Source organism: Canis lupus, chromosome 10 (assembly GCF_048164855.1).
Source record: "Canis lupus baileyi chromosome 10, mCanLup2.hap1, whole genome shotgun sequence".
Classification (NCBI taxonomy): Eukaryota; Metazoa; Chordata; class Mammalia; order Carnivora; family Canidae; genus Canis; species Canis lupus.
This window is the reverse complement of record NC_132847.1, coordinates 31,736,343-31,760,237: the sequence shown is the minus strand read 5'-3', so window position 1 is coordinate 31,760,237 and position 23,895 is coordinate 31,736,343. Positions and strand designations below refer to the sequence as shown.

Sequence of the window (23,895 nt, the reverse complement as noted above, 5' to 3'; positions counted from 1 at the left end):
TATAAGATAAACATTTTTTCATCTGATAAAATATACTAGTGAGAAAACATTAGAATTGAAAATCTAATCATTAAATATATATCATTTCCTGATCACAGAAACCCTTAATTCATACAACATATATTCAAAGAACTGTCATCACTAATGCCCTTGAGAGTAAAATAATGGAACTATTCTACTTGATGGAAGTTTTTAAAAACATAGTCTTTAATAACTCTGATGATTAAATTACTGTAGGATATCTGCAAGTTAATTATCAGTCAAGAACTACCTAGGAATGTCTAGGTTTTGCGGGACCAGGTAGTGAAATTAGTTTAAAATTTTAAGTCAATTTGAGAAGATGCAAACAGCAAAATAAATAGAGCTAGGTATAGAAGTATATAAATGAACTACAGGATAGATAAGGATGAGAGCACAAGGCCAGTACAGGATCCCTTTGATTTCAAAATGGAATGTTATTTTAAAAACCATGTGGACAAAGAAAATTATAAATATCATGAATTGTAATAATTTTGAATGCTGAGAAGGAGCTGAAAAAAAATATATATGATGAATCAAAAAATATATAGTGTAAACTCCAGGAGTGAAGACAAAGGAACTAAGATTCTTAGGTACTGTATTGGAGAAAGATGAAGGAAATGGAAACAAATCTCGCATACAGAAGCTGTGAAAACCAGGCCTTGTCTATGGAAGAAGTAGGAAGAGAAAATTGCTTAAAGTAGCACATAAGCTATGTGAGTTCTAGTATAAAGTATTGAAAGGTTTGTCATTTTTTTGGAGGTATTTAAATAATGAATGGGTTCACAAATGTCTGCTTATAGTTTCTCTAAAGCTTCCCTAGATCATTTACCCTATTTGGGGCCCTTCCACCCCACAATGAAATGGGTGAGACAGTTCTTTTCTTTTTCTGTGTGATAAAGTAATTTTGAATTTAAAGGAGAGTTGAAAATTGGTTTGTGGTAAAATGTATATATATATATATATATATGATATCCTTAATAATGATTGATATCCTATTTTATGCAAACATAATAGTTGGGGAAATACACTTATAGGCTCATCTTTATATTTTAAATTTGGCTCTAAATATACTGCACCCTGCCATGTTACTTCTGGTTGAAAAAATAAACTGCTATCAGCATATAAATACACATATATTAATAATTGTCTGAGATTTAAAAATTGAAACATAATTCCAGGTTTCTTGGGTTTTTTTTGGAATATGGCTCTTGACTCTATTTTTCATATATTTTTTCTCGTAGTCACTTTCAATCTCTACTGGGAGCTGATGTGACTTGAGAATATCCATGTAAAATATGCCAGCATGTGCTCTGCCAGACAGAGAACGAATGGCTCCAGGCACAGATCTCTGTTGTGTCAAGGTTTTGGCATGGCATTTGGCAGGGAACTAAATCACACACAGCACAACGCAAATAATCATGGTTTCCTGTTGATATGCATCCTCAACCACAAGCCTGCTGTTAGCCATTACCACTCTTTCCCTTGATATTTTTGGGAACATTTCTGGTAATAACTGGAAAACTATGGTATTTCCTGGTGCTCTCATAATGCAGAGAAATGGGAAGATTATGGCTTTGAAATCGGACCTTCCTCTCTTTGAAGTGTGTCTCTGTCACTTTCTAGTCATGAAATCCCGGGCAGGCTATTTCAGACATAAAATGAATTTACTAATACTTAGCATGGAGATTGCATGGGTATTAAAATTACGATTGTCCTAAAGCACCAATTCTACCTGTTACATAACTAAATGCTATTTTACTCTTTCCTATTTTTATAATGGGTGGGTTTTGTATTAGACTTCTTAATAATCATCTCAATCATATTATGAATGCAAGAGGAATGATTCTAATATACATTTTTAAGTTTCGGGGATGGTAAACATGTACAATAATATTTGTCTTCAGTTTTGAGTAGACACTCTGGTGAAGGAAGAGTTGTTGCAAATTTCTTGATTTTTTTTATATTTGTTTCCTTTTTTTAGAGTTGCATGTGATACAAAGGGTCTTTATGTTGCATAAGAGTGTTTTAAATCTCCTTCATTTAATTTTAGGTTCTGTTAGTGTACTCAAGGATAGAAAAACACACTATAAAATATAGATGGCTTAATAAAACTATACCTCCATAGTATACCCACACTATCTTAGTTTAGTAGCTCAATTCAAATTCCTTACTGAGAAATTATTATGTGTTATATGCACTGTGCTAGATGCTAAAGGTGCAAAGAAGAAAGAGATATGTTCTCTGCCTGACAAGGATATTACAGTCCTAGAAGAGAAAAGACTTGTAAATAAATTGTTTAATTAATTAATTGTTTTAAAAAATAATTGTTTTTTAAAAGATTTTTATTTATTTATTTGAGAGAGAGCGAGAGCATGAGCCAAAGGGAGGAGTAGACAGATGGAGAGGGAGAAGCTGACTCCCTGCTGAGCAGGAAGCCCAACCACACAGGGCTCCGAAGACTGTGCCCCCCACTCCATCATTTTAAAACAATATGGTAACAGTACAAAGGAGAGGTACCAATGAGGGGCTATTTAGAAAAGTCATTTCAATCCATCTGACTTCCTGGAGGAGTGGACACTTCAAGTATCTTGAAAGGTGATGGCAAACTAGTCAGATATCAGTTAAATACAGAGGCAGGAGGGTGGAAAGAGATAAAAAAATAGGATTAAAACAGTGATGGTAGTAAAAAAGGTATAGACTTGAAATTAGGAAGTGAAATCCTCCCACTTAGTTCTTGAAGGTATATATTTAAGATATATTTAGGAGGCTTTTTTTATAGGACTAAGATTTATGTATAATGATATTTATCATAGTGATATTTATAACATGCTAATAGGAAACAAACTATTAAATAATAAGGAAACTGTGACATAAATTATAATATTTAGGAGAAGATACTTTGAAGCTTCTAAGATTTATAGTTTTGGAGATTATTTAAGGAAGATATGTTCTTAAAAAGACAAATTGTAAAGTAGTCTTATAATACCATACCTCTTTTGTACAGATGCTTTTATACATATATTTATATAAAAGACAAATATTCAAATAATTATATATATAATGCCCATTTTTGGGGTATAGTCTTCAAGAAGAACACATAGAGGACTGCGAAGAAACCCAGTAAGCATCATTAACAATGATTAACTCTATGTAGTATACCTAGCTATATGTGTGATTTTTGCTTTTATTGAAACTTTGAAATGTGTCTTACATTTTATATGGCAAACGTGGTGAGCATACTCTGTTGTGGCTCCCATGCGTCCTGCCTCCTGATGTTCAGACCTTGAGTGTGGACAGAACCTCTGACTTGCTTCTTATCAACAGCATACGTTACACAGAGATGTGTACAATTCTGATAGGTGTGTAATGATATCTCATTGTAGTTTTAATTTTCATTTTTTTTTCTAACAGCTAATGATTTTTAACATATTTTCATGTTGCTTGTGTGGCATCTGTATATCTTCATTGATGAAATGTCTGTCCTCATAGTCTACTTTTTAACTGGATTGTTTCTAAACCATTGAGTTTTGAGAGCTCTTATGAATAATGTATTGAAGGTATATACATACTAGCTGATGGAGAAGGTGAGGAGCTGAAGCCTGGGAGGGGGTGGAGGGAAAGACCAAGGATATAAATAAAGATTATAAGGATGTGATAGGATGGTGTTGGAATACATCTTGGAGGACAATAACTTCAAACCCTTGTATTTCCCAAAAGCACAGAACGATTCCTTAGCCTCAAAAATTTTACTGTCTTTTAATAAATGAAAGTTCTTTCATTCCCTGGACTTGAAATTTTATACAAAATACTAAGATTTTCTCATTTATTATAGGTCTTTAGTACTACCAGTATTTGAATAGTTTCAAGAAGACATGAAATTTTCCAGTGGAAAAACTAAATTTAACTTTTGGTGTATGGCATAGACACGTGAAGAAAAGAAAGGCTTACTTTGTTCAAGCTAAGATCTGGAACTCAGATTATCTACAGAAATAGGGTAGATAATTTGTAAAGAGTTATTTCTCTAGATACTGTAAGAAAGTTCAGTTCAAAAGTCAATCTGAGAAGTGTGGCGATACATCCATGGCAGTCCAGTAAAGCAGGGTAGTTTGGTAGTTTATCTTAAGCCAACGTGCAACGCTAGTGAGAGAAGAAGAAAAGGAAGTAATATCTGATGTCTAGAAAGACCAGAGCATGTTGGTCAATTGAGGGTATTCACTGGCAAAGTAACCACTCATCATTCAAGAAACACATTAACTATTTGAAGATATCTGCCTTATTGCTGATATTTGTAGTAGACTGGGTTTATACTCAAAATCGGAAATTAATTTGGTGCTGATATAAACCAAACATAAGTCCACTCAAATGAGCAGGGACCAAGCTCTCCCACTGTACTAATGTGATCTCTTTAGTTGCGAGGTTGAGGGGCTTCTAGAGGAGAGGCCAAGACAGCAAGGGCAATAGGAAAGAGGGAGTTTGAGTCAGTGCCTGTTTACCAGTTTGTGTCTAAGTTCTTTATTTAAAAAAAAAAAAAAAAAACAGTTCAGCCAGTACCAGAATAGACTGGCCAAATACAGCCTGGACTATGAGCAGAGGGTGTCAGTGGAGTGGGCTAGGAATAAAATGACTAAAGAAAAAGAGTAAGGAAACTGCTTGAGATAGAAACTGGTAGAAGGATTACTTTTGAAAATTATTTTACTATGGAGATTATGAAAATTGACTTGATAGAAGAGTCTGAAATACTAAAGTTATAAAATATGATTTTTTTTCACTAAACACTTTCTGCCATGCTCTGGCAAACCTACTTCCTCTTGGTTCATATGATTGCTACCTTCATCACATTTGGGGATCCCATAGCTTTTCAGCCACTTTTTGATGTGAAATGTCTTATATATCTTGTTAAGAATTCTGATTATTTTAATGTTTCAGCCTCATATTTAAGTCAGAGATTCTTGCTTCACTTGGATGCAGACTAGACTTGATGTTCAAGTTGTTCTGAATATGTTTGGGGTAGTAGGTTATGGGGATGAGGGCAGTGAAGGAATAGGAAGAGGATGCCAAATGCCCCAATTCCTCACATCTCTTCCTCCTTTCCTGTTATTTGTTTGGGTTGGAATACGGGAAGTAGAAGGAACACAAAATTCTCACACGTAACTGTTCTCGGACAAGTGGCTATCCCACTCTCCATTGGTTGTTACTGCTGCAGTATCTTTGGCCTTGAGTGCTTTCTATGAACCTGGAGTCCACTTCTTCAACAAAATTGCTTTTGATGTACTTCAGAACACCTCATAAGGGCCACTCCTATACAGTTACCTCATGTACCAGACCTGGCTGAGATTCAGCCTCTTTCTACCCCTCCTCACCTCCCATCAGGCTCCATATGTGGCCACATCACAGACTTCACATATGAAAAGGTGTGTGGTTCCCTGTTGCTCTTGATGACATAAGAATTGCCTTAAGCTAAAAGTAAACATTAATTAAAATACACAGAAGTCAATTGAACAGAAGAGAGCCTACACTGGATGATGCCTTTTTATTTTTATTTATTTATTTTTTTAGATAGGGAAAGGAATGGCGGTATTTTCTTTAAGTGGGAAAATTAAATCTGGTGCAGGAGACTGAAATAGACGTAAATGTGTGTGTTTGTGTGTGTGTGTGTGTGTGTGTGTGTGTGTATAGTGTGTGTATAAGAAATGATTTTTAAATTTTTCCAGCTTTCTCTTGAGATGAGAGCTGAGTACTTCAAATATAGTCTAAAAGCATTAGGCTGTGTTTGCAATGCACCTAACCAGGATTATTTGGGGAATTTTCCCCAGCAGTGCTAGAGGTTCACCCACAGAAATGACAATCGGGATTATCCAATGTAAACTTTACCAAGTTGATAATAATTATAATTCAAAGAGATTAGTAATTGTAGGGTGCCATTAAGAACATTCAGGAGAGTGTAAGGAGAGAAGTGAAGCCAAAATAATGATGACAGGCTTGCAGAAAATAGGAGAGTTTCTTGGCTGTGATGAACAGGATAGTCAGGAACATATACGTATTTTGAAGGGTAGGTTAACATCTATATCTCATGTACTCCTTATGAAAATTCTGCAAAGTAGAAATATCCATATCCATATTTATGTGGGGAAGCAGAGTCATAAAGCACATAAGTAAATATGTGACAGGCAAAATTCATTTGGACTGATTCCAAATTCCACAATCTTTATATGAAATTATAATAGCTAATATAGAAAATTAGAATAGAAGGATTGAGTTCTAAGCCGAGTTTGATCAGAGGAAATAATTATCTTATAATAAATCCTTGTTCTCAATTTCTTTTTTTAACATTTTATTTATTTATTCATGAGAGACACAAAAAGAGAGAGGCAGAGACATAGGCAGGGGGAGAAGCCTATGCAGGGAGCCTGATGCAGGCTTGATCCCAGGACCCCAGGATCAGCCCTGGGCCAAAAGCAGATGCTCAACTGTTGAGCCACCCAGGCTTCCCCTTATTCTCAATTTCTTTTTTTTTTAAGATTTTATTTATTTATTTATTTATTTATTTATTTATTTATTTATTTATGACAGAGAGAGAGAGAGAGAGAGAGAGAGACAGGCAGAGGGAGAAGCAGGCTCCATGCAGGGAGCCTGATGTGGGACCCAATCCCAGGTCTCCAGGATCACACCGCAGACTGAAGTCGGTGCTAAACCTCTGGGCCACCGAGGCTGCCCTTATTCTCAATTTCTAAACACTTTAGAAATGGTTTTGTTTTCTCTACTGAGAAAGACAACTAAACGAAGAAAACCTCACAAGATTTATATAAAACATCTTTTTTTTTTTCAAATTCAGAAAGTTAGTGTTCTGTTGTTTTTGAAAGACTTGTTTAAGCCCAGAAGCTGCCATGCTAAAAATTGCAGAATGTCAAATCTACACTCCTCTATATATTTTGTGTTTTATCATAAAATTTAAATAGTTATATGTGCACTTGGAGCTATCGTTTGCATGAAATTTAACCAAAAAGTAAATACTAAATGTTTCAAATAGAATGTAAAAGGTACAATTGCTTAGTTTCCTTTGCACTCTTACTCTATTATGAACAAGTGCTAAGGAAATGATCACAAAGGGAATTCCAGGAACTGTTCTGTTTTTATTATATTGCCTGAATTCCTGTGAAGTTTTGCTGATATACTAAGTAGATCATCCAAGTGAAAATAATTCTGTAATAAACATTATTTTCAGAGCTTTGAAGAAAATAGTTATTCCATAAAGGTGTTTTATGAAACACATCCTTGTAGAAACATTCCAGGTGATGGGTTCCATGAAAAAAGTAATTTGAGAAACACTACTCACCACACCTTTGTGTACCAAATCATTCAGTGGGAGATTTAGCATGTTTATCAGCGGGAGACACTGAATATTTCTGCAGCAAAAGCTATTCATTTTGTTTGATCTAGAAAAAACCTGAAGTTAGGGCGCCTAGGAGGCTCAGCCAGTTTAGCGACTGCCTTCAGCCCAGGTCACGATCCCTGGGTCCTGGAATCCTGTGCTGCATCACGCTCCCTGCTCAGTGTGAAGCCTGCTTCTCTCTCTCTCTCCTGCTTGTGCTCTCTCTTGCTATCTCTCTCTGTCAAATCAGTCAATCAGTCAATCAATCAATCAATCAATCAATTAATCTGTAAAGGAAAAGAAGAAACTTGAAGCCAATATAGCCATGTGGGAAGTGGTATTTTGCAGTGTTCAAGAGTGGTCTCTGGAGTCAAACTGGGTTTGGTTCAATGCTCTATTCTTTTTTATTTGGGGTAAAATTGACATAATATAAACTTACCATGTAAAGGGAATCATTCAGTGGTATTTAGTATATTAGCAATAATTCATGACCTCTATCTAGTTCTAAAACATTTATATAACTCCAGAAAGAACCCTGTACTCCTGAAGTAGTTGCTCCCTGTTCCTCTATCTCCTGCTCCACTTTGACATTGTGATAATATCTACTTGCCCTCTTTGAGACTCAGTTTTTCTCAGTATTTCTATAAAGACAGGAATGGCTTTTACCTTATATGGTAGGTGTAAGGATTCACTGAAATAAAATAATCCATATGGTGTACTTAGGATACTTCAAGTATTAAATACATGTTTGATTACATGTTAAACTTATTTGGTCCTCTTTAGCATCCATGGAACAATTGTTTGCGCAAGTACTTTATAACAAATGCTGATAGAAGTCTATAGAACAGGGAAAGATCTCTAAGAAGCATTAGACCAAGGATCCTTTAGGTGCTAATGAATTTCACATGGCACTCTAGTTCTCCAGAAAACTGAGAATTAGCATCCAGGTTTGTCTTTGTGTCTCCATATGTTTATGGCAAAAGTGGTTTAGAGGTAGAAGATAGAGAGAGAGGTGTTAAGAGAGGGATGGAAGTCCCTAGGAATTATGACATGAATGGAGGAGATGAAACAGCTGACACCAGCAATAATCTAAGTCTAATTATTTTCCAGCTGATTCCATAGGCATTCATGATTATGAGATTTTTTTAAAGTGCCAAAGAAACATGTAAAAATATAAAACTATGTATAAGCATATATTTATATTTATGTAAATATATGCAAATTTAATTATAGGTATAATTTTATATAAATGGAATCATATTCTACAGTGAGTGTCGAGCTCTAGAAGAATTTTCACTGAAATGAGAGCAGTAATTGCCATGCTGTATCAGAAATTCAGGTCTTTTTCATTTGCCTCTGTAATTTGAAATTTTCTATATGACTATATGCTATCTTACTAACAGAAACAAAGCAATAATGCTATCTCCATTTAATAATGGAGACACATTACAACCAAAACTTGTTTGATATTTTTACCTGACTTGTCTTGATAATTACTGGAAGGCAAACCCTTAAATGTCAAAATGATTCTGAGCCTGAAACAGGTTTACTTAGTTCCAGGTAGAGACAGAAGAAAGAATAAAGGAATTTGTGGAACCCTCCTTTCTCCCATAAATACAAATTATTCTTGAACCCTGATAATATACCCCAAACTGGAGCTCTCAATTTCTCCTTTGTCTCTTTCTAGTTCAATCTATACAAATTAAAAAAATTCCTTTCCCCCCAAAAATGATTATAGCACTGATTTATAATATCTTTACAAATTCTACAAAAGAAGATACACTCAGTGATTTTATTTTATTTTTTAAAAGATTTTATTTATTTATTCATGACAGAGAGAGAGAGAGAGAGAGAGAGAGAGAGGCAGAGACACAGGCAGAGGGAGAAGCAGGCTTCATGCAGGGAGCCTGACTTGGGACTGAATCCTGGGTCTCCAGGATCACACCCTGGGCTGAAGTCGGCGCTAAACCACTGGGCCACCTGGGCTGCCCACACTCAGTGATTTTAAAGGAAAAGAAGAGTTTATCACTCTTCACTACACAAACAAGTTTTATTTTCTGTTCCTGACCTTCCTCAGTCTGTACTTTCTTCATTTGCCTCCTGAACCAAAGGATATAAGCTCTTGCAGTGGTTCTCAAACTTGAATGTCTGTATAGGAATCATCTGGAGACTTTGTTAAACACACAGATTCTTGGCTCTCACCGGAGAGTTTCTTATTCTTGAGAATGAGGTCTGGGAATCTGCAAGTTGCAATAGTCAAGATGATACTGAGGCATGCGATTAATGGATCACAGTACTTTGAGAAACTCTGGAAGCTTTATGTAGCTTCCTCAATGGTTAACCTATTTGCAAGCCTATGATTTTTTAAAAAAATCATTTCTTCCAGTAATTTTTCTTCTAAAAGCATCTGTAATTCTTTTCAGCTCCTCTCCTTGAGAATGTGCCTATCAGGTAGAACATGGCAGCTTATCTATCATAATAATCATATGGACCGTCCCCAAATGCCACATGCAGAAATGATCGAACAATCTACTTTTCATTCCATTTCTTTATAGAATAAATATAATCCAATTACTTATGACAAGTGAAAGAGTCAAATCTTCAAATTATTATTAGATTGTTGTTAATTGTTAGATTGTTCATTATTATTAGATTGTTGTTATTTCATTAAAATAGTCATGTTTATAATAAATTATTTAGTATGCAGTATGCAGTAGCAATATAGTATTTAATTTATATAATATCTATAGTTTAGGATTTTTCTTTAAACAATCTCAGATGTCCTAACACCTTTTACCCTAAACATCTCTGAGAAGCAGATAAGAACTGCTATTATTTATCACCAATTGCAGAGAGATTGAATCACTGAGCTATTAAGTAACTTGAAGAGGGTCACAGAGTCAGTAACTAAGTCAGAACAAATACTTCATCTTCTAACTCCTTGATCAGTAATTTTCTCAACAAATCCTGTTGCATATATCTCTTCCTGTAAGAGTTTGCAAGTCATTCAATTTCCTGAGAGATTCTGCATATGGACAGATGAGAATTTGTACCTTCCAGAAAGTCAAAACTTAGAAGCAGAAAAGTCCTTACTTTTCAAAAATAACTTTTTTTGTAAGTCCTTTAAGTGTCCTTGCCACTATTCCTATTTCACAGAATACTTCATTTATTCATTCACTTATTCACTCAGTCAAGGGGCTGATATTTACTGAACATATGTAATATGTCTAGCACTGTGCTAATAAATAGGACATTATCCTTGTACTGAGTTTCTGCAGTCAGATAAAGAAACAGACACATATACAAGTGGTATGATCTAACAGTTGCTCTCTTGGAGCTAGGTATTATGTGCAAAATGGCTTAGGGGATGAATCTCTGAGTCTATTTTCTTAGAAATTAGGATATTTGAGCTAGGATTTGAAAGAAGGGCAAGAATCTACATGGATTCAATATAAGGATAGGGGCATGGTCAGGGGAAACAGAGGAGAACTTTAAACATGATGTAGTCATATCCCATCTAAAATATAAGTGCAGATTTCTGGATTCAAAATTCAGAGACCCAATAAAATACATTTGTAATTTTTGGAGGGCATTTGCACCAAATTGGAATCCTCGTTTTCGGAATCTGGCATCTTCAAGGAGAACAATGTGGCTCAGAAAGGTCAGAGAAATGGCATTTAACACCATGAGCTTTCCCCATTAAAACCATTATCTCTCTGGCAGCCATATTGATTTAGAAAACAAGATTTCTCTTTGTTATAAAATGTCTACAAACAAACACAAAAGATAGCTAGTGTTTTTAAATGGTAAAACTAAACAAAGTGTGCACTCACTTCCTAGGCTGGCCTTGTATGCTTCAGCCTGAAGGGTATTTTTGCAACCAAGTAAGAAGCCCTCAAAATATAATGGAAACACTGACAGACACTTAACTATACCAGCTCTGGTGGGTACAGCCATAATTCACTTCATAATACAAATTGATATGTTGTCCAGAGGGGTCCCTGCATTGGTGTTATTGAGTGTCTTTTGAAAAGTTCTGGTTCTGGGCTATGAAGCCATAAAATGAAACTGAATGATTCTCTCTGAAATAGTTTCGAATGGGGCCTCTCAATTACAGTAGTGCTATCCTCAGGGCAGGCAACATGGAAATGTCCTACAAAGACTGGAAATATAGAATAATAAACCAAAGTGAAAACAAACAATGAAACAAAGTTTGTTGTATTAAGTCTAATATTTCTTCCCACAAATCTACTTAAAAGCTGAGCACACCAGAGGTGAAGAAGGGCAGCTTACTTTAAGTGGGGTTAGTTGTTAAACAGGTTAGGAGTATACTCCGTATTTGTGAAATCATGTGGTGGGCCAGAGTTCAGCCATCCCAGTGATCTTGATGGCTAAAGTGTCCTATGTATTTTCTAATATAATGCAAATGACTTCAATCTGAGGTAACTACATTTCCAAATACCATTTAGGGCTTTAATGACTTGTCCTAGAAAGGTCCTGCCAGGCCATGTTTAATGGATCTTCTAAACAACGTAAAAAGAGTTCTTTAAATGTGTTATACAGCTTATTACAATTTTTATAACTGTCCACTGTCTCCATTACTGCTCCCTTCCCCAAATGCAATTTTTGAGGCTTTTTATTGAAAATGTTATAATGTCACTTTCTTCCCTCTCTCAATTTGAATCCTCCCAACCTTGGTCTTAAGATTCCTTGTGCAGACTTGGGGTTCTGACAATTAGAAAAGCTCCACAGAATTCAGATAATAACACAGATCCTTAAAGACACACTTAATTTTCATCAGGAAATAAGGAGACAAGATTCTAGCATCAGCTTTTCCAATGTGAACTCTACAACCTTGAGTTCATTGTTACCTTGATGGGCCTCAATTTGCTCATCTCTAAAATGAAGGTCACAGATTACCTTTTTGCATCCTTTAATGTTGTTCCGTAGCACCATTTAAACCTGCTAATGAATTACTTAAATATTGAAGTCTACATTAAGCCTCATGGAAAAGCATAAATGGCAAGATTTTCCTCTCAATTACTTGTGCTAATAGGGGCCAAAATGGCATGGATACTTTAAATTCACAGATAATCCCCAAACTTCAATTTAGCTAAGTGTTCCAGCCTCTTTTCCTGCCAAACCATTTAGAGGGGATTCAAACAATTAGCACACACTGGCATGAGATTTATCTCCTTTATAATTCCGGCCTTCCCTGTTGCCTTACCACCAGGAAATTTTGATATCTAAATTTCCAAAAATAGAAATGAGGAGTAAATCAAGTATAGCTGTTGTATGACTACCTATCAGTTATGGTTCAAAGTATCCCAACACTGTTATATTAATGACAATTTATATAAGGCTTATCCTATGTCAGGCATATTACAAATAACTTTATTTAAACCCCATGATCACCTTGTTAGGTAGTCTGTTAGTTTCCTAGGGCTGCCATTATCAACTGCCGCAAGCTGAGTGTCTTTAACAACAAGGAATTTATGGTTTCACAGTTCTGGAGGCTAGAAGTCTGAAATCAAGGTGTCAGCAGGACTGGTCTCGTCTGAGGGCTGTGATGGGGAAACAATTTCAAGCCTCTTTCCTAGCTTCTGATGCATTTTGGGGGCAATTTTTGGGTATTCTGACTTGTAGATGTGTCCAGCTGGTCTCTGCTTTCATCTTCATATGCAGATCTCTCTGTCTGTCTTTCACATGGTGTTATTTTCATAAGGACACCGTTCATATTGGATTAGGAGCCCATCCTACTCAAATGTGACTTTTAAAAAACTGGATTACCTCTGTAAAAGACACTGTTTCCAAATAAGGTTACATTTGGATGTACTGGCAGTTAGAACTTCAAATATGTCCTTTATCCATAACAGGTAAGTATTATTCTTACTTTGTAGATAAGGTAGATAAGGTTACAGAGTTGGATTAATTTTCCCAAGGCCACAAAACCAGTTAATGGTGGAGCTGGGATTCACATCTACATGTGTTGATTTCATTTATTGTTTAGCAAATTATCTGGGTACTCAAAAATAAAAGTTCTGTCTCCCAGGATTTAGTCTCCCAGGACTAAGAATATTGAACATAATCTTTTGGATAATTTCGGTTTTGCAGAGGATTCAATAACATTGACCAACATCCAAGATTCTTTGATGAAACCAAGGCTCACTCTGCACTTGGTCAGAATTGATTCTTAAGAAAGGTCTCCAAACCTGGCATGAAAAAAAGAAAGAAAAAAAAAAAAAAAAAGCCTGGACCTCAAGTCATCTTCAGGTGGATCCATATATAATAAACCTGAGAAATCTAAGGATGGATTTTGTTGCAAAAAAGATTTTCTAATGAAGTATAATTGATATTCAACATTTGTTTCAAGTGTACAACATAATTGACATTTGTACACATTACAAAGTGATCGCCATAAGTCTAGTTATCATCTCTCTCCGTACAAAGTTATAATATTTTTTTGTGATGAGAACCTTTAAGATTTACTTTCTTAGCAACTTTCAAATTTGCAATATAATGTTATTGACTATGGTTACCATATTATAGTCATGACCTATGTTTTTGTAACTCAAGATTTCTACCTCTTGTTCAAGCAAAACACTTGTAAAATGATCTAACCCATTTTACCCACTTCCTTGCACCCTCCCCCTTGGTGACTACCAATGTGTTCTCTGTATCTATGTGAATTTTGTTTTGTTTGTTAATTTGCTTTGTTTTTTAGATTCCACATATAAGTAAAATTATACAGCATTTATCTTTCCTGTCTGACTTACTTCACTTAGCATAATACCTTAAAGGTCCATCCATGGTGTTGCAAATGGAAAGACTTATTCTTTTTTTGACTGAATCATAATTCCATTATATATATATATATATAATGTATATATATATTTATATATACATTATATATATATTATACACACACATGTATATGTAATCACATCATCTTTATCCATTCATGCATCAATGGGCACTTAGGTTGTTTCCATATCTCAGTATTGTAAATAATGCTGAAATGAACATAGGGATGCATATATCTTTTTGATTTAGTGCTTTGTTTTCTTTGGATAAATACCCAGAAGTGGAATTGCTGGATCATAGGGTAGTTCTATTTTTAATTTTTTGAGGAATCTCCACACTGTTTTCCCTAGTGGCTGCACTAATTTATTTTCTCAATAATAGTGCACAAGGGTTTCCTATACTCCATATCCTCACCAGTGCTTGTTACTTCTTGTCCTTTTGATAATAGCCATTCTGACAAGTATTATGTGGTATCTCATTATTTTGATTTGCAATTCCTGATGATTACTGATGTTGAGCATCTTTTTGTGTGTCTTTTGGCCATTTGTATGTCTTCTTTGGAAAAGTATCTATTTAAATCCTGTCCCCACTTTTTAATTGGATTGTTTTTGTTGTAATTGAACTGTAGGAATTCTTTATATATTTTGGATATTAATCCCTTATTGGATATACGATTTGCAAATATTTTCTCCCCTTCAGTAAGTGGCCTGTTTATTTTGCTGGTAGTTTCTTTTGCTTTGCAGAAGCTTTTTTCTTTGATGCAGTTTCATTCGTTTTTTGCTTTTGTTGCCATTGCTTTTGGAGTCTGATGTGAAAAGATATTGGCAAGAGTAATGCCAAAGATCTTACTGTCTGTTTTCTTCTAGTTTTATGGTTTCTGATCAAGCATTTAAAAACTTTAATCCATTTTTAAGGATTTATTTATTTGAGAGAGTGAGAATGCAAGTGGGGGCAGAGGCAGAGGGAGAGAAGCAAACTCCCTGATGAATGCTGATCCATCTCAGGTCCCAGGGCAGGCCACAGCACTCCATCTCATTACTCTGACACCATGATTCTGACATCACGACCTGAGCCTAAATCAAGAGTCGGACACGTAACTGACTGAGCCATGGAGACACCCCGAATCCTTAATGCATCTTGAGTCCGTTTTTGTAGATGTTGTCAGATAATGGTCCAGTTTCAATCTTATGCATGTGGCTGTCCAGTTTACCCAACATCATTTATTGCAGAGGCTTTTCCCCTATTGTATAATCTTGCTTCCTCTGTCATAAGTTAACTGATCATATGTGCTTGTATTTATTTCTGGACTTTCTATTCTGTTCTATGGATCTATGTATCTGTTTTTACACAAAGATCATACTATTTTTATTATTAGGGATGCCTGGGTGGCTCAGCGGTTGAGCATCTGCCTTTGACTCAGGGCGTGATCCCAAAGTCCCTGCATGGAGCCTGCTTCTCCGTCTGCCTATGTCTCTGCCTCTCTCTCTCTCTCTCTGTGTGTCTCTCATGAATAAATAAATGAATAATCTTTTAAAAATAATATTTTTATTATTATTATTTTGCATTGAATCTATAGATTGCTTTGGGAGATATGGACATTAAAAAAAAGTCTTCCAATCTATGAGCATGAAATATCTTTCCATTTATTCACATTGCTTTCAATTTCTCTCATCCATGTCTTATGGTTCTTATAAGAAGAATAATGTCTTATAGTTACAAGTTTTTACCTCCTTGATTAAATTTATTCCTAAGTATTTTATTCTTTTTGAACAATTATAAAAGGGATTGTTTTCTAATTTCTCTTTTTGGAAAACTTGTCATAAAAATGCAACAGATTCTTGTATATTGATTTTGTACCCTGCAAATTTACCGAATTTGCTTATTCTAACAGTTTTTTTGGTGGAGTCTTAGGGTTTTCCATACATAGAATTATGTCATCTGAAGATACTGATAGTTTTACATCTACCTTTCCAGTTTAGATGTCTTTAACTTCTTTTTCTTGCCTAACTGCTCTGGCTGGGACTTCAATACTATATTGAATATAGTGGTGAGAGTGGGAAAAAAGTGTTCAGTATTTACTTAATGCGGAATCGGTAAACAGCACTTAGCAGCATTATTTTGTTTCAGCATACATGTGTGTGTGTGTGTGTGTGTGTGTGTGTGTGTGTATTTCATTTAAGAGCCACTCTTTTATGTCAGGAAAGGGACAATTAACATTCTGCAGTTATATAAGAAGTTGCATTGGTAGATCAAAGTTAACTGTCATCACATTTCTGATATTTCCCCCTATTTTGCTTTATTGCTCTTAAGAGATTAGTGCTTATTAAACTGAATGGCTGCCCATTAAACTTGGTGCTTGTGAAACTTGGCTCTGCCCTGAGTGCCTTTATTTACTATTCTGCATGTAAGTGGATGAGATAGAACCTTGGGAATTTGGAGGGAGCAGAAGAGCTCCAGGAACTAGGGGAGGGAATACATGAATGGAGTGATTAGGGTGAGTAGGAAAGTTTCTATTAGGTCCTTGAGTCTCTGGAGTCCTCAGGTTCCTCCAACAAATAATATTATTTTTCTAATAATTTACCAAAACAACCCCTCACCTTAAGATATATTGACAGTGGTTGGACAATATGATATATTCTGCTATATGAGGAATTACTTATTTTTTATAGTTGAAAAATTGGGGGAGGTTAAAGGGACATTAGTTATTCATAATTTATATGAATTATGTCAGCCTTTGCTTTAAAGAACACTCACTGAGATTAGTTACAGTGAAATAAGTTGAAGTCTTGATGCGTGAGTGGGGAAAAGGAAGAGATAAATAGTTTGGAAATGTGTTTATGCAACGAAGAGAGTTTATGGTGGAGACATTTTGGTTTTTGTATGGCTATCTTTTTGCATCATTGTTATAAACTAGATTTATAATCTATTTTTGGTTTGCTTTATAACTGAAGAAAAAAGCAAAAATATTTTTTGGTATGAAAGCTATTAATATTTCATTTATGAAGATTTCTATAATAGATACATGGAATACATAATTGTTAGAATAAATTTAAATGTCTAAATAATTATTATCTTTAATTGCACTAAGAATATGCATTGGGAAGATGAATGAAGGAGTTGACATAATGGCAAAATTTTTGCAATTTGTTTTAGTAATGGTTGATAAACCAGGGGTAATGCTAAGTGAAACAGATTTACATTAATCATACAAAGGGTGATTTTTCACAGTTGATATCAATTAAAATACTAATTTCCAAAATCCCATAGCTGCTTCTTATGAAGTGCTGTGCATGTCGTTTCCTACATAGTAGTCAACATATCAGTACACTTTATTATTTTACGTAGGTAATAAAAATGGTTGCTGGTTATCTGAAGTGACTTTAGCTGAATCTGACTAAAAGAATCCTACTCTACCTATTTCCCCTCTTCTCCTCCTCCTCTTAATGGATGAGAAATTGAAGGAGGAAGAATTACTAAACTAAGAGCAGTTCTAATAACTATGCTCTTAACTTTTGTCTTAAGCTCAGCCTCTTAATATAAATCCCTTCCTGAGGCGTTTCTTCCTCAGAAAAAAATTAAAACACACAAATGATTTATTATTAAAAAATCACATCTCCTCACTGACCTGAGGTGCATACACACTGTTGATTCTACATAGAATATTGTCTTGTTATGGAGTCTTGAAAGGAATTAAGACTGTTAAACAATGATTGATCTAATAGTAATAAATATTTGTAATGTCATCCAGTGGTTTATTATATTCACTGCTCTTAGGGTTTAGAGGATCAATAAATAATACCCTGTTATTCCCCTCCTGAGCTTAAAATCAATTCAGAATTAAGGCCCAGGAGACATACAAATGGAGGTCAAGTAACCAATTTTCTTATAAACATAATTAGAAAATGTGGTTTTAAATGTGTAGGTGAATTGCCTCACTATTCCAGTTAAGCAGACTTTCCAGTTTAGTCATTGGTGTATCTGAACAACCAAATTCCTCCTCCGCAGGGCCAAGTTGGCCCTTTTCAATTTGTTGCATGGCATCTGAGAAATTGACTGAGATATGAAGATCAAGAAGTATTGAAAGAGGCAAGAGACCAGAGGGTACTGAGCTAGGGGTGCTCCATGCCTTCTGGCAAACTTTGGGAACAGTGGAGCTAGGAGAAAGCCTGGTGCGTTGCTCTAATGGAGACAAGAGGCAAAGGGAAGAGGAAAAAGTTTACTCAACATCCTGTATCGAGTAGGCTTTCTCATGCTACTCATTTCTTTCATCACAAATTATTATTTTCCATGTTGTCAATTACACATTAAAATATTATATGGGGTCACCTGGGTGGCTCAGTCAGTGATTGAGTGTCTGCCTTTGGCTCAGGTCGTGATCCCAGGGTCCTGGGATCGAGTCCCACATCAGACTCCCTGCAGATAGCCTGCTTTTCCCTCTGTCTATGTCTTTGCCTCTCTTGGCATGTCTCTCATGAATAAATAAATAAAATATTTTAAACATTACGTGAAAAAAGAATATCAGTATACAGATAATAATAGAATGTCTCTGATATAAGAAGCATCAAATATGGAAACTATAATGTTTCCATTATTGAATTCTTAGATATTGATTAAAATTCCCATAATTAAATAACTTTTCTCTGTAAAAATCCAAAATTGCTTAGTTAAGTCCAGAGAATGAATTCCTAGATATTGATTAAAATTCCCATAATTAAATCACTTTGCTCTGTAAAAATCCAAAATTGCTTAGTTAGGTCCAGAGAATTAAGTCCAAAATCAAAGATTTGTTCAGCCAGCCAGTGGTAACTTTTCTGGTATCCTAGTTGTGAGTGACTTCAGTGGCTGTCATTCAGTAAAATTATCTGTAGTTCCTTCATAATTTCAGAAGCACTCTTCATTCTTCCTGTAGTTTTTATTAAGTATATATCCCTTAAAATTAATGATTAGTTTGGTTAGTTTTTGAACATTAAGGAAATTGAATCATGTTCGACATGATCTTTTGTCTTCCTTTTTTTTTGCTAGTCTTGGTTCTGTATCTCTTTTAATGTGTGTAGCTGTAGTTCATTGACAGCATATGCCACAATTTATTTATCACTTCCTTGGATCATTGCTCCTTTTTATTGTTCTTGTTCTTAATGAAAATGCTGATGTGAATATTCATGCAAGTATTCAAGGATTCTTTTAGTTTGGTATTTTATTTTTTAAAAAGTACAGTGAATTAATAGAATACACAATATTGTTAGAGCATATGCTTTATATGTATCAAATTTAGAAAACACAGCAACCCCATATCCTGCAGCAGTGAACTGGAGTTTGACTGGAAACTCAAGGAGGAGGGGAGATATTCTAGGAACATCATGATAAGATCAGCCTTCCATGATGCCAGTCTGTCCATGCCAGTTATCTATGTTCCAAGACCTGTGAACTCATGCAATATATTTTTTCCTCATAAACCAAATAATGAAACTATACTGACCACATTTTGGAGGAACTCTATCTGTGCATACAATCTTTTCTCAGGATTTGAAATTTTCTAGCCATTTTGCTAAATTTAGAAACTTATAAAGATGGCAGACTCAGTTACTACTTAGTAGTACTTCTTATAAACTGAGGTGACTTCTTTCCCAAATGGCATATTCAAAACCCTTTAATTTCCATTTTGCATTTAGTCCTGGATCTCTGGAGTTCCACTGCTGTATTGAATGTGGATTCTGTCTTGTTGCATGGCTCATACACTCTCTTGTGTGTGCACGCATATCATGTGAGCACGCATGTTAAGTTCTGTGCTGTGCCAAATGCTACCACAAACTCTAGATGTGGAAATGCCTAAGCCTATGAAACATGCCTTCTAGAAAGGGTTCATCCTTTAATTTTACATGTGTTTCATCTGGAAAATCAACTTGATCTGAAGCTGTTGATATTCCTGAAGCATGTGCCCCCAGTGGTCTGGTCAAGCCCATTACCTCTATGATAAGATACTTCCTAGAATGCCCCCTTGATCTTTTCCAGACTTTGAAAAATGTCTACCCCTTTACAGATGTTAGAAACTTCTTTATTTTTGTAATACCTTTTTCTGTAGCAATGGAGATGTTGTTAGTGTTCTATTTCTTGCTGCTGTTCTCTTACACATTTTTGGGAGGGAGACTCAGCTGAGTTTTTAACTGTTCAATCTGTTAAAACTTTAACACATATAGGACTAGTACTGTTTGCAGGTTCAGAATGTTCTGGTTTCTTCTTCTGCCACTTTGTTTTGTTGTCCAGGAATTTGCTTTGACAGTATACTTCTCTAGATTTTTTTTGTCTTACAAGAGTTAAAAATTAAATGAGTACTGTATCTGTCAAAAGGAAGTGCTTTTCAAATTTATCTTGTCTAGCTTTACCTCTTGAAGGTGAATCCAAAATGTACACTCCTACAGACCATGTAACTGGGGCCTGTATTAAACATATTATTGCTTGCTAGGCTTTCTTGATTACTATGTTTCATCTTTTCTGTGCCTTCTCTTATTCTATTTCTCGTCTAACTTCTCAAACAGAATCCCTAATGGCTAAGGAGCACATATCTCAATCTATTACAAATTATGTAAACCTAGTGAATACTAATTTATGAAACTAACTTTATGAAGTTTTAAGAATCCAATGCCAATCTCCCTGGTGTTTTTCCTCTCAATCCTGTTCCAGATTTTCACATGTGAATTGGTCTAATAAAACAAGGCTTCAAGAAGTAGTTTTCCAATAGTGCTAGTTATTGAGTCTACCTTTGGATCTCCTCCCACCCTTCAAGGAGATGCATAAGCATTTTCTCCAAAGAAGATAGTTTAGTCTCTTTATGCAATCTTGCCTTTCTTCTTCTGCTAGATTTATTTGGGTATAAGTAATTTTCTTTGTGACTTATCTCCATATTTATCATATAGTAAAATATTTCATTTGTTACCTCTCATTAGGTTACATGAGGAAAAGTATCATATAATGGTTAAGAGCACAGAATGTGGAAGTATATTGCTGGGGTGCAATCTTGGCTCTGTTATTTACTAGCTGTGTGACCAGAAGAGTGTTTAACAATTCTGTACCTAAGTATCCTTTTTATAAAATGGAGTTGATGATAATCACATGTACCTGCTAAGGCTGTTATAAATATCCAATGAATTGGTGTGTATAATAGAGCAGACTTGGCCCATAGTGAGGCTTCTGTAAGTGACAAGTAATGAACAAATATGTACCCCACTCTGATGAAAGTTCCATTTGTGGATGCAAATTTTATCAAATCTAGTTCCTTAAGCCACTTTTCAAACAACAACAACAACAACAACAACAACAGCAACAAAAACTAATGATCATCATTTGAAGCCTGAGGATCAGAATTACATGTCTTTCCTTTAAGCTTATTATTACCCCAAACAACTTATTTCCCAGACTTAGGCGTGGGGAAAGCAAGCACGCTAAGACAAAAAAAAATGTTTTTTCCCCCTCAAGATTGATTTGAAATCTCTTTACATTATTTTTTTTAATCTAACATGTATAAGGAAAATACATACGAAATAAAACTGGTTCTGTTTACCATGCTATCCCCTTGTTAAAAACAGGAACTAGAAAAATTATCTCCTCAGGAATCACTCAAGAAAACAGTAGGTTAATGTTGCAAACGTACAGTGTTCTTTGAAGCAATTTCCATGCTTCATCACCTGCTATCTGAGACACCATGAACACCAACTAACTGAAAATTGTTTGTGTCTCATTTAGGCATTTATAAATCAGTTTGTATAACACTGTCTTCCAGACTAGCTGTGAACACCAAAAGCTTCAGTGATTTTTCTCCATGTACCTAGTTTCTCCAAACACCTGCCTTTGCACTTTATTCTGTTGAAAGATAAAAGATTTCATTTGCAAGAAAGTAATTCATGAAATGGCAAAAGGGAGTATTCATCCTCCCAAATGTATTCTTGAATATATAAAACAAATGAACATACAGTTTTCCCCCATGTTATTTTTCATACAGTATGGTTTCAAGCAAGTGATAATGAGACTCAATCACAGTGAAAATCCACTCTAGATAATTAAATGTGAGATTTGAACTGGTCTTAGGGTGCAATGTTAGACATAGAGGAACATGACCAGCCAACTAGTGGAAAGATGATAAGCTAGCAGAAAGTGGAATCACCTGGTAAAACATGGCAAACAGTTAAATGTTTGAGGAATTTACTAGGGCATCTTTACCAAATGGAACTAAATGCAGGGTAGGGGTGGCCAGTCAGGATAAATCACAAGTAGTTGGTAACAAGGAAACAAACTGTGAAGATAGGGATATGGTTACTTTAGCTAAAAGTGTCAGAATCAAATTTAGGTCCTAGAAAATGGTATTTCAGGCTTAGTGCTTTGGCAGAGCTTAAAAAAAATAGAGTTGTTCTTGTTTTGTTTTGGGTGTTTTATTTTATTTTTTTGCAGGATTATTGAACTTAAGGACTTAACCTTCCTAAGTGCAGTGAGAAGGATCTTGTGAAACATTTCTAACTGGTTCCATCCACATTTCTAGATTAGAAAAAAAAGTGATATGGTTTTCATAGTTTTTAACTCTGGGAGACATGTTTGGAGAGTTTACCTTTCCTCCATAGTACTGTGGATAAAGCTGGAATTTTGTGAAACAGAGTGTCTGAAGTGTAAAGGTGGTGAGTTCATGAGTAGACACCACAGGTACTAGGAGTACTAAAAACTAAACATGCCAAAGTAATTGATTCAAGAAATCTTATTTAGTACTTTCGAAGTGCTAAATTCTAGACTCTAGAATTATAGGTATGCAGTAGAAGTATGACAGACAAAATGAATGCAGTTGACTTTCTAGTGGTAGACAGAAACTGACTCCTACAAAAAGAACATAGTATCCTTGGGAAACATACCTACAGAAAACCCCTTTACCTTTTCTCCCCAGTTACTTAGTCTTTAGGATTGTCCAAAATTGAGGATAGGGGTGAATTAGGATGCTGCTATCATTGATCCCACTAGCAAAAGGAGTTGGCACGCAGGAGCCATGTGAGCCCAGAAAAAAGTATTAATGTTGACAACTTGGAAAATTTTATCTATAGTACTAATATCTCAGAGCATGTTCATATCATTAGTTCATGTAATTAGTTCGTGGCTCTATGTAAAAACCCTCATTACAGCATTTGTCATGCCTGGTAATTATTTATTTACTTCAGTTTTCACTGTTAACATGAACCTTTTAAAAGCAAAGTTGAGTCTTAGTCATATTTGTTTCTGATTCATAATTTCTTGCTGAATGGATATATAGATCCTTGTAACATGAGATAAGACAGGAAAAAACTAGAAGGAATATTGAAATATGTTGAAGTCAATTATTCCTGCTTCAAACTACATTTACTATTACAGGCAATCACATTCACTTCAACATTAGCAGCTTTGAGTCACGGGGTTGTAAATGTAAGACATGTGAAAAAGTCTTTCCATGGTTTAAATAAATGTGATGAATTTTGGTTTAAAACATCATAAGGCAGGGCAGCCCAGGTGGCTCAGGGGTTTGGCGCCACCTTCAGCCCAGGGCCTGATCCTGGAGAACCCTGATCAAGTCCCAGGTCGGGCTCCCTGCATGGAGCCTGCTTCTCCCTCTGCCTGTGTCTCTGCCTCTCTCTCTGTGTGTCTCTCATGAATAAATAAATAAAATCTAAAAAAAAAAAAATCGTACTGCAAATTAA

General features: G+C 35.3%; 1 protein-coding gene across 35 annotated transcripts in view; it reads left to right on the top strand.

The window, feature by feature from the left end:
• The window catches only part of PTPRD (protein tyrosine phosphatase receptor type D), a 2,176,041-nt gene that overhangs the window by 812,401 nt on the left and 1,339,745 nt on the right, over positions 1 to 23,895 (top strand). The window lies entirely within an intron of this gene.